General features: G+C 51.6%; 1 pseudogene across 1 annotated transcript; it reads left to right on the top strand.

Moving 5' to 3' along the window:
- Nucleotides 1–79: 79 nt before the first annotated feature.
- On the top strand, nucleotides 80–11,667 carry LOC309515044 (GTPase IMAP family member 9-like; annotated as a pseudogene). Its single transcript, XR_014224587.1, has 3 exons — nucleotides 80–168; nucleotides 8,955–9,019; nucleotides 10,328–11,667. The product of XR_014224587.1 is annotated as a GTPase IMAP family member 9-like (transcript).

The raw sequence follows: 11,667 nt of genomic DNA, 5'->3' as shown, positions 1-11,667 counted from the left end.
AGTTTCCACTGCTGAGGATATGTCAAAACTTCCGTTGTAACTGTGCACTCAAAACCTGTGTCAGACTCAGAACTCTGAGAGGGACGGGGAGAGTCAGAGGCTGCCAGAAGTTGCAGAGGGAAACAGCAACTTTCTCCAGGCTGAGAAAACTGCCCAGCAGAAGTCAAGGTAATGAAAACACCCTGCTGTTCTGGTGGAATTAAGCAGAGGTGCGGATCCCTCCTGCAGGAGGAAATTGGGAGGGGGATTGGGGGGTGTGGGAAAATATTTTGTAAATGCCACAATGCACCTTCTGCACTTGCTTTTGTAGAGGCGGTTGGTGGTTGGAGGCAAAGTCTGCCCTCCTGGGTGATGCTCTAAAAGGGAGGGGGAAAGGGGGGGCACAATCCATGCCATGGACTCACCCCTTTCTGTTTTTATATAATTTTTATTAAATTTTCTGTTTTACAACTGAAAATACTCATTTTACATCCTTAAAATAGCAATGACTTCCCTTCTTCTCTTTCCATGGTTCATTTTACATATCATAAATCCCTGCATATTTTACAAAAACTAAACCATTCAGTATTCCATTATTGCATCTGTCAGGGCTGCCACCCAGTCCCAGCTCACATAGGACCAAGTCCGCCAGCGTTCACTTTATAAGAGTCTTTATTAAGTTACAGGTTTCATTTCCGAACTGCAGCGTGCAGCTCTACACCTTCTGCCCTAGGTCGGCGAAGACCCGTCTGAGTCCCCGCCTCTTGCACACCAGCTTAATACCCTAGCCTTGCTCCACCTCCTTCGCCTCTCCCTACGTCTCTGGGTCCTTCTGCCCCCCTGGGCCTCCTCCCTTCTACTCTCCTCTGACGCTGACCCCCCTGATCCTTCTGCCTCCTTGCGGCGGGCTTTAGGACCTGGCTCACTCTCCGGGCTGCTTACTGCTCCAGCTTCCGCTGCATTTGAACTTGGCGCGCGCGTCCAACTCTCTACTTTCCTCTTAACCGTTGCCTCGCTCTCTGAGGAGGGCGTGACCACCCCTGACTCGTGCCCTCCCTCCTGCAGACAGCCTCCGGAACCCGATGCCTGGCTACCTTCCTCCCTGCTGCTCTCAGTCTTGAGCGTGGGTCCCGACTTCCAGCTGCTACTCTCTGAATCTCCTCTGTTCCCTTCCTCCTGGGGTGTCCCCCCGGATCCCCCCCTTGCTCTGCTCACTGGGGCTCCCTTTTGGGAGTCCTCTGACTCACTGCTTAGGCTTGGAGATCTCGGGTCGTCATCATCACTCATTTTCCCTTCGGATTCCTCCCCCTCGCTCTCTGCTTCCTCCCTTCTCTGCGTCTCTGCTCCTGAACCCCTGACATCCATCCCCCCCTCGAAGCCCCCCCTTCCCCCCTCCCCGCTTTCAGGTGTGGGTGCTGGGTGCTCCATCATCACGGGAGGGAATGCCGGATACAGTTCGCTCCCCGTGGTTGGCCGCCAACTGAAGACCTCCGAGTCTTCCTCCTCGCGGTCGCCGACGTTGACCTGTTCCGCTTCCATCTCTGTACCGCCGTGCTCGAACCCAAGGTCCTCCCCGAACACGTCCATGTCAGTCTCTGCGTCGGTCGCTCGACCTGGCATCTCCAGCCACTTCCGGCGCCATTGCTCCTCCGGTCGATCGTCCCACCAATACGAGGTGTCTGACGCCGAACCCGCCGGCGATCCTTCTGGGGAACGGGTGCTCAGTGCGGGTTCCCCGTCCGAGTCGAATCCATGGAACGTGCTGGAAGAAAGTGTGGGCGTGAACAGCCAGTCGTCGAAGAAGCTCGCTGGCATGGGTCTGTGTGGGAAAAGGGCATGAAACTCGTCCTTGAGCAGGGGTTCCTCCAAAGCGTAGTCTGGCACCCAGCTATTGGCGCTGGCCCGGGTGCCCTCTCTGGCTAGGAGGTATTCGACTCCCTCTTCCCCCCATCTGGAGTCCAAAATCTCCGTGACCTCGTTGATGGGGTCTTGCTGCGTCACCCCTCGCGTCTCCGTCCGCTCCCGGAACGGACTCGGTGCCTTCCCTGGCTCCTGGAATCTGTGAGGTGCCTTGTAGGGAGTGAGCACCGACCTGTGGAACACCGGATGCATTCTGGAACCCTCCGGCAGCGCCAGTCGGAAGGCTACCGGGTTGATCTGTGCTTCGACTTGGTACGGACCAATTTGCTTGTGCCCCAACTTCTTCTTGGCTAGTGACCTGGTCGGCACTGCGTGGGCTGCCAACCAGACCCAGTCTCCCACTTGGATCTCTTCGCCAACCCGCCTGTGCTTGTCAGCTTGCACCTTGTAGGCGTGCTTAGCTAGCTCCAGCTGCCGTCTGAGTTGATCGTGTACCGCCTGCAACTCTGACGCGAACGCGTCCGCCGTCTGTGGTTCTCCGTCCCCCACTCTCTCCCGTCCCGGGAAGGTTCTGGGATTCCTCCCATTGTTGGCGAAGAACGGCGTCACCCCTGTGGACACGTGCTTCGTGTTGTTGTAAGCGAACTCGGCGAGCGGCAGGTAATCCACCCAGGTCGCAGGTTGTTGATTGGCATAGCATCTCAGGTACTGCTGCATGATGGCATTGACCCTCTCCGCTTGCCCGTTGGTCTGCGGGTGTCTTGCTGATGCCAGATCGACCTTGACATTTAGAAAACTCATCAGCTTCTGCCAGAAATTCGAGACGAACTGGCGCCCGCGGTCGGACAGGATAGACCGCGGCAGACCATGCACTTTGAACACGTGATCTATGAACAGTTTGGCGGTTTGTTCCGCCGTGGCCACCTTCGCACACGGAATGAAATGTGCCATCTTGGTGAACAAGTCCACCACCACTAGTACAGCTGTCTTGCCTCTCGAGCTGGGTAGATCCGTAACAAAGTCCAGGGCCACTCTCTCCCACGGTTCAAACGGCGTTTGCAGCGGTTCCAGCAGTCCCGCCGGTGGTTTGTGCACCGGTTTGGCCCTCTGGCAGGTGTCGCACCTCGCAACGTAGTCCGCGACTTCCCCTCTCAGTCTGGGCCACCAAAAGTCCCTTGCGACTAATTCCACCGTTTTTTCCGTGCCAAAGTGCCCGGCCGTGGGTGCGTCGTGCAGCTGCTGCAGTACCCTGGCGCGAAGTTCGTCTCCCGGCACGTAGATGGCCCCTTTACGTAAGAGCAAGCCGTCTCGTATCTGGAACTCGTCGCCCTTCGCCGTGCCCTTGTGCACCTCTGCCATCTTCGCCTGCGCGAAGGAGTCGTCCTGCAACGCCCGCCGCACCGCATCCAGGTCTACTGTGGCTGAAGCGCACGCCCACGCTGTTGGCGCGAAGATGTGCATGGCTGCCGCTGGCGTCGCCTCTTCGAGGTATTGCGGTTTGCGGGACAGTGCATCCGCCATGACGTTGGTGTCGCCTGGGACGTACTCTATTCGGAAATTGAAGTCAGCAAAGAACTCCGCCCAACGTATCTGCCTCTGGTTCAGGAACTGAGCCGTGCGCCAGTGCTCCAGATTCTTGTGATCCGTGCAGACCTGCACCGTGTGCTTGGCGCCGATCAGGAAGTGCCTCCACGCCTTGAAAGCTGCATGAATGGCCAGCAACTCCCTGTCCCAGATGGTGTAGTTCTGCTCCGACTTGCTGAGCTTTCTGGAGTAGAACGCTCCCGGCCTCCAGACCCCCTGTGGGTCCCTTTGCAGCAGGACAGCTCCCACTGCTCTATCGGACGCGTCTGTCTCTACCCGCATCGGCCTGCTGGGGTCGATATGCAGCAGTTGCTCTTCCGACGCGAAGAGACGCTTGAGTGCCTGAAAGGACTGCTCCGCCTGCTCCGTCCAGATGAATTTCTTTTTCTTGGAGCTTAGCGTGTCCGTAATGGCCGCCGTCTGCATCGCGAACCCCTTGATAAACTTGCGATAGAAGTTGGCGAAGCCGACAAACCGCTGGACCTCCTTCCGGTTGCGCGGGCTCTTCCAATCCAACACCGCACGAACCTTGGCGCTGTCCATGGCTAGCCCCTTGTCCGACAACTTGTAACCCAAGAAATCCACCTCCGTCGTGTCGAACTGGCACTTCTCCAGTTTGGCGTACAGTCTATGCTGCTGCAGCCTCTCCAGCACCTCCCGAACATCTTGGTCATGGGCTTGCTGCGATTCGGAGAATATCAGGATGTCATCCAGAAAGCAGACGCACTTCTTGTAAAGGAGTCCCGCCAACACATGATGCATGAAAGCTTGGAAACAGTGAGAACCGTTTTGCAATCCAAACGGCATCACTCTGTATTCGTAGGTGCCCAGCGGCGTGAACATGGCTGTCTTCCACTCATCGCCCTCCCTCATGCGGATGAGATTGTACGCACCTCGCAGGTCCAACTTGGTGAACACGCGTCCCTTGCGCACCGTCGCTAGTAGGTCGTCAATCCTGGGCATGGGGAAATCAGAAGGCTTGGTCATCTTGTTTAAGAGGCGAAAATCCACCACCAGTCTTTTTTGGGGCGTGTCTTTCTTCTTCACGAAGAAAACAGGACTGCCCCCTACTGCCCTGGACTCCCGGATGAAACCGCGCTGCAAATTGTGATCTATGAACTGTTTGAGTTCCTGTAATTCGTCCTCAGACATGGAATACAGCTTCCCTTTCGGCAGCGTCGCCCCTGGTAGGAGGTCAATCTTGCAGTCATATTGCCTGTGCGGTGGTAGCTTGTCAGCCTCTTTCTCGCAGAAGACCTCCAGAAAGTCTGCGTATTTGTGGGGGACTGCTTGCAACGTTCCCAACTGCAGTTGTGATTCCTCCTCCTCTCCCTCCTGTCTGGGCAGGATGCAGTGTTCTGCGCAATAAGAGGAGCCGAAGATCAGCTGTCTCTGGTACCAAGCCAGTGTCGGACTGTGCCTGTCCAGCCAACTCATGCCCAACACAATGGGCGTGTCCGACAGTTGGGTGACATTAAAACTGATGACTTCCCTGTGGTTGCCAAGGCGCATCACCATCGGTGGCGTTTGCTTCACCACCTGCCCCCCTAGCAACTCTCTGCCATCCACTGTGACGACTTGCAGGGGCAGAGTGGCAGGCAGTAGCTGTATAGCGTGCTGCTCCACAAAATCCTGCGCTATAAAGTCTGCGTTGCTTCCAGAATCCACAGAAAGCGGCACTTCGATAGTGACGCCATCGGGTAGCTGGAGAGATGCTGTGAGCTGCACTACTGGTTTGGGTGGGAGGGGGTCCGTGGGTTGCAAGATCGCTGGGGACTGCTTCACTGATGCGTCTGGCTGGGCCCCAGTGCCTCTGTCTCCAGCCAGACATCGTCGTTTCCCTGCTGTGGTTCTCCTTGCTGCGTTGCTGCAGTCACCATTGCTGAGGCTGCAGTGTGCTTGTGGAGCCTCCGGGGACACTCTTTCGCCAAATGGCCTGGATCCTCGCAGATGTAACACTTCCTGTTCCCTCTAGGAGGCTTCGCTTTCACTGCTGTCGGTGCTTGGGCTCTGGCTGCTGACTGAGCCCTTGCACCTCCAACCTCCATCGGTTCCCCTCCCCCTCCAGGCGGAGGTGTGGATTGCGCACGCGCTGCTTCTCTTGGAACGAAAGAGAAACTTCTCGCTGCTTCGCGCCCTCCACGTCCTTCATCTCTGCACCATGGACGTTCTTCCAGCCTCACCCCCACAGTCAGCGCCCTTTGGACCACCTCCTGCGTGCTTCGGGGCCTCTCCCCCCTTGCAATTTCATCCTTGACCGCAGAGCTTAGACCCTCCCAGAACAGGTCTCTGACAGGGGGCGAATCCCGGTCCCACTCTAAGGCACTGACCAGCGCAAAAAAGCGGGCGTGGTACTGCCGGACGCTTGCCCTCCCTTGTTTTAGTCCATGAATCTCCCGTCGGGCAAGATCCACATCAATAGTAGACAAAAAACACGCATCCATCGCTTTGATAAAGGCATCTGCATTCTGAAGCGCCGGATCTTTATCCCTCCACAAATTGCGTAGCCACGCTTTAGCATCCCCATGCAAATGGGATAGTATGAACCCCACTTTCTCTTCCTCATCTCTAAAGTCTTTTGCCAGCAGTTGCAGTGCGCACATTACGTCTGCCCGAAAATTGGGGTACTGTTGTAAATTCCCATCGAAGTGAGCCACAAGCCCTCCTGCTCTCCGTGCCAACCCAACCCCCTCCGGTCTGGGTCCTGGCTGCCCGTGTTTAACCCATGCTTCAAACCTGGCGTGGAGATCTCTGTAGGCGGCTGCCGCATCCTCCTCCCTCTTCTTGGATGCCAGTACCTCCGCGTTCAATTGGGTAACTGCCTGTTGCAGCGCTGCAACTGTCTCTGCTTCCGTCATCTCTGCTAACCGTCGTGAGCTTGCTCCCAAACACCGATCCCCTCCTCCAGCTGCCTCTCTCTCCGCTGCGAGATATCAGGTGTCCGAAGCTTTTGAGAGACGGGTCTTACTGTCAGGGCTGCCACCCAGTCCCAGCTCACATAGGACCAAGTCCGCCAGCGTTCACTTTATAAGAGTCTTTATTAAGTTACAGGTTTCATTTCCGAACTGCAGCGTGCAGCTCTACACCTTCTGCCCTAGGTCGGCGAAGACCCGTCTGAGTCCCCGCCTCTTGCACACCAGCTTAATACCCTAGCCTTGCTCCACCTCCTTCGCCTCTCCCTACGTCTCTGGGTCCTTCTGCCCCCCTGGGCCTCCTCCCTTCTACTCTCCTCTGACGCTGACCCCCCTGATCCTTCTGCCTCCTTGCGGCGGGCTTTAGGACCTGGCTCACTCTCCGGGCTGCTTACTGCTCCAGCTTCCGCTGCATTTGAACTTGGCGCGCGCGTCCAACTCTCTACTTTCCTCTTAACCGTTGCCTCGCTCTCTGAGGAGGGCGTGACCACCCCTGACTCGTGCCCTCCCTCCTGCAGACAGCCTCCGGAACCCGATGCCTGGCTACCTTCCTCCCTGCTGCTCTCAGTCTTGAGCGTGGGTCCCGACTTCCAGCTGCTACTCTCTGAATCTCCTCTGTTCCCTTCCTCCTGGGGTGTCCCCCCGGATCCCCCCCTTGCTCTGCTCACTGGGGCTCCCTTTTGGGAGTCCTCTGACTCACTGCTTAGGCTTGGAGATCTCGGGTCGTCATCATCACTCATTTTCCCTTCGGATTCCTCCCCCTCGCTCTCTGCTTCCTCCCTTCTCTGCGTCTCTGCTCCTGAACCCCTGACAGCATCCATCCAGACTTATTTACACTGCTGAATTTATCTTTATGCCGCCAGCATTTTCAGCTGTACACAATTATTTCCCATATATTCAATAAACATTTTCCTATCTTCTCTAAACATATGTTCTTCTTGTTCTCTTACTCTGTACGTTAAGTTTGCAAGTTGTGCATATTCAGTCAACTTCAGTTGCCATTCTCCTTTTGTTGGGACTTCGCTCGTTTTCCATTTTGGGGCTAACAAAACACGGGCCGCAGTAGTAACATACATAAATAACCTTTCCTGACACCTGGGAATTTCAGTCTGAATTATCCCCAACAGAAAGGACTCGTCTTTTGTTTCCCAGTCTAATAACAGATTTATACATTTTAAACAAAAGTTTCTCTTTGTTTTGTAGAAGTTCTTTTTTGAATTGTCAGCTTTGGTCCGAAAAACCATTCTTTCTATCTACTTTAAACATTTCATGTGACAGATGGTATTGCAACCAATCCGTAATATGGCTCCTTTCATTTTCCATTGATTTCAACATTCCTTGTTTTGCTAGAGTGGACATGCAAGGGAATGTTTGGTTCAGCCAGTTGAAACTTCCTGTTCCTCCTGGCCTGGATCATCCTTCCTTGCATGTGACTAGTGGGTGGGTGTGACCTTTCCAGACCTGGTAAAAGGCCAAGTCACCTGCCGCCTTTCTTTTTCTTCCCCTTTTTGTCCTGCCTGCTTCCTGCCTCACCTGGACTGGACTGCTGGCTGCCATAGCAGTTCCCCAGGTCATCTCCAATATGGAGTAAACCTGTTTGTACATGTTTGTAACTTTAAGCCTTAAGCCTGCCTTCAGGGATCACACTGTGATCGGCCTGATCATAAGTAAAACTACATTTTGTTACTTATGAATAAGACGGTGTTGTCTTTATTCTTTTAGGAGGGATTCAAAAGGGTCTTACAGGGAATATTAGAACATATCTCAGTCTAGACAAGCCAGATTGAATTGTGTATTGTCTTAAGAAATTCGCATGAGTTTGCAACCAGCTGCATCAGAAGCAGACTGCACTCTGCTAAGTGAAGAAACTTGCTAGCACAAGTTAGGAAGGATATTAATAAACAATATATTCTCTCCTGCCACTCTGAACATTCCCACAAGACCATCTAGTCCAACCCCCACAACGCAGGAATCACATCGAAAGAATCCATGACAGATGGCCACCCCGCCTGTTTAAAAACCTACAAGGAAGGAGATTGCACCACCTTCTGAGGGAGTCTGTTGCACCATCAAACAGTTCTTGCCTTCAGAAAGTTCCTCTCAGACTTAGTCAGAATCTCCTTTGTTGTAAATCAAATCCCCTGGTTTGGGTCCTGCCTTCTGGAGAAATAGAAAACAAGCTTGCTCCCTCTCCGGTGTGGCTAGAATGTAGAGGGGCATTCTCAGGTGAAGTCATTCAGTTTAGAGTTTGATTTGTAGCCATGTTTACCCAGAACTGAGCCTATCTGCAAACGCTCTTGCCTTGTACAGCAAGTAGGAATGCAAGGACCTCTAAGTTTTGGTTCTTCCTTTTGGGTTTAGACCCCTCACAAGGAGTTCATTTTTTCACTGGAGCCAAGGCAGAAGGCCAGCAACTTTTATCTCTTTGAATGTTGCTTCCTGCTCCAAGCTTCTCGGCTTGCAGTCTTAGGTATCAGAGAGGACCAATTTACGTATTCCCCAAACTTTGTTTTTGACTAAGGACTCCAGTAACAGGAAAGTCCCTGGAGAAAAACTGAGTTCTGCAACACTGAGAGTCCCCCAGGAATTCTGCAAATGACTTTTGGTGTTTTAATGCAGGATTTCTGGACTCCCGTGAACCTTGATGGCAGCTTATCTTTCTGCGACAGGCAGCATGGCCAAAGGTGAGTCTTTTCCTGATACTGACCATCCTGAGGTAGCAAAGCAAATGCTGCATGGTTTGCTTATGACTTCAAGGTGGCCACAAACAAGTCTTCTCCTTGGATCATGCTGAGGGTAGAAACTGTGGTCAGGGTGCCCACTGGAAAGAAACACCACAACACATTTCCTGTGCACCCTCAACTGGCAAGAGAAATAGGGGTAGGAAATTTCCCTTGTACGGTGGAACCTCGGTTTTCGAACGTAATCCGTCCCAGAAGACCGTTTGAGTCTTGAAATGTTTGAAAACTGAAAACTCTATACAGAAGCCTCAACACAATATGGAAACTCGAAATGGAAGCTGCGCGGCATGTTCAACTTCCGAAAAGTGTTTGAAAACCAAAGCATTTCCTTCCGGGTTTACGGTGTCCGAGTTCCGAAATGCTTGTCAACGGAGACGTTCAAAAACAGAGGTTCCACTGTAGCTTCAATAGAATCACAGCACTGCAAAGTTGGAAGCGACCCCAAGGGTATAATAATAATAATAATAATAATAATAATAATAATAATAATAATACTTATACCCTGCCCATTTGGCCGGGGCCCCCCCAGCCACCTTCTAAAAGTCAGGTAAAGGTTAAGGTACTCCTGACCATTAGGTCCAGTCGTGGACGACTCTGGAGTTGCATGTACATCTCACTCTATAGGCTGAGGGAGCCAGCTTTTGTCCGCAGACATGCAGACAGCTTCCGGGTCATGTGGCCAGCATGACTAAGCCGCTTCTGGTGAACCAGAGCAGCTCACGGAAACTCCGTTTACCTTCCCGCTGGAGCGGGACCTATTTATCTACTTGCACTTGGGCGTGCTTTCGAACTGCTAGGTTGGCAGGAGCAGGGACCGAGTGATGGGAGCTCACCCTGTTGCGGGGATTCGAACCGCCAACCTTCTGATCGACAAGTCCTAGGCTCAGTGGTTTAGACCACAGCACCACCGGCGTCCCTAAAAGTCAGGTAGTTGTTTATTAATCTAGTCTGATCCCCTGCAATGCAGGAATCGCAACTACCGCACGCATGGCACATGGCTAGCCAACCTCTGCTTAGAAACCTCCACGGAAGGAAAGTCCACCTTGCAGGGACGTCCATTTCACTGTTGAGCAGCTCTTGGCATCAGAATGTTCTTCTTGACGTTTAGTCAGAATCGCCTTTCTTGTAAAACAAATTAGGTAACTAATAAGTAGCACACCTATGAAACATTTGTAAGACTTTGTGTGTGTGTGTGTGTGTGTGTTAGTCTCAGGAACTTTGCTGACATGGTATTTTTTATCTCTTATTTAGCCAGAACAGACAAAGAATTGAGAATTCTGCTCATTGGCAAAACCGGATCCGGGAAGAGCGCAACAGGAAACACCATCCTGGGGGCTGAGAAATTTAAAAGCACATCTAATCTTGAGTCAACAACCAAGGCCTGCGAACGAAAAGAAGCCACTGTAGGTGGCAGGACAATTGTTGTTGTTGACACACCTGGGTTCTTTGATACAGCATATAAGAAACGCTTCACACGAGAAGAGCTGAAGACGTGCGTTAGTCTGGTCTATCCTGGAGCTCACGCCATCCTCGTTGTGATAAAAGCGGGAAAGATCACAAAGGAGGACCAGGAAACATTTCAGCTCGTGAAAAGGCTCTTCAAGAATGAAGGAAAGAACTATCTGATTCTTTTATTCACCTATAAAGAATCATTTAACTATAAATGAGTTCATACGAGGCGCTGAGGGGCACCTGAAGGATCTGACTGAGATGTCCGAAGGACGATTGATTGCTTTTAACAATGTGGCTGAAGAAGAAGAAAAGCAGAATCAGGTGAAGGAGCTCATTGAGATGATTGATGGCTTGGTGGCACTCAATGGCAGAACACCAATGTACACTGAAGAACAATTCAAAAAGGACAGCTCTTGCTGTAACATTTTGTAGTATTGGCAGTGAGGAGTCGGGAATCAAGGATGGAGATATGTTTGCCCACCACCGCTTTCTTTTCTTTTCTTAATAATAATTTTTATTAGTTTTCAATTACTATCCAATAATAGCCTCATTATAACAATACCAATTTATAATACAATTATTAATACCAATTGTTCAAATACTGGGTCATACAATTTAGATAGTGGCCCCCGCATGCTAGAATTGATGGCTTGATTATTTTCTTTATTTCTGCATTCCAAAATCTTATTACTTTCCATTACTTTCCCTTATACAACAACTGCAATATTAATAACTGTCAGTTTGCATTTTCTTAGTGCAGAAAGATCTTTCCTATTCTATTTAATTCAAGAAGGTTCTGGGAGCTTCTCTGTGTGAAAGAAACAAGCAGAAGGTTCCTGATGTTTGGGTTATTCCTTCAGAGAAGCCGAGTACAGCTGCCTTAAACTGGTTCTGTTTTCTTTTCTTTCTCTAAAAGTTGAGGCCAGAAGGAGCCTGGGATTCTCTTTCTCTTTCTCTTCCTTCTAGTGTGCTGTTCTGTACATAGTATGCTTAGTGTTAAGGCTTAGACTTGTTATAGGTTATTGTAAGTTGAGGTCTGCAAGTGGATTTCTTATTGACTGTGCCAATCCTCAATGTGTTGGATTTGTGACCATGATGCTCATCTGCCTTCAGTAGCAGTAAAGCTCTGCTGGATGAAA

The sequence above is a fragment of the Podarcis vaucheri genome, assembly GCF_965113315.1.
Source record: "Podarcis vaucheri genome assembly, chromosome: 12".
Lineage (NCBI taxonomy): Eukaryota > Metazoa > Chordata > Lepidosauria > Squamata > Lacertidae > Podarcis > Podarcis vaucheri.
This window is presented reverse-complemented; position numbering and strand designations above follow the sequence as displayed.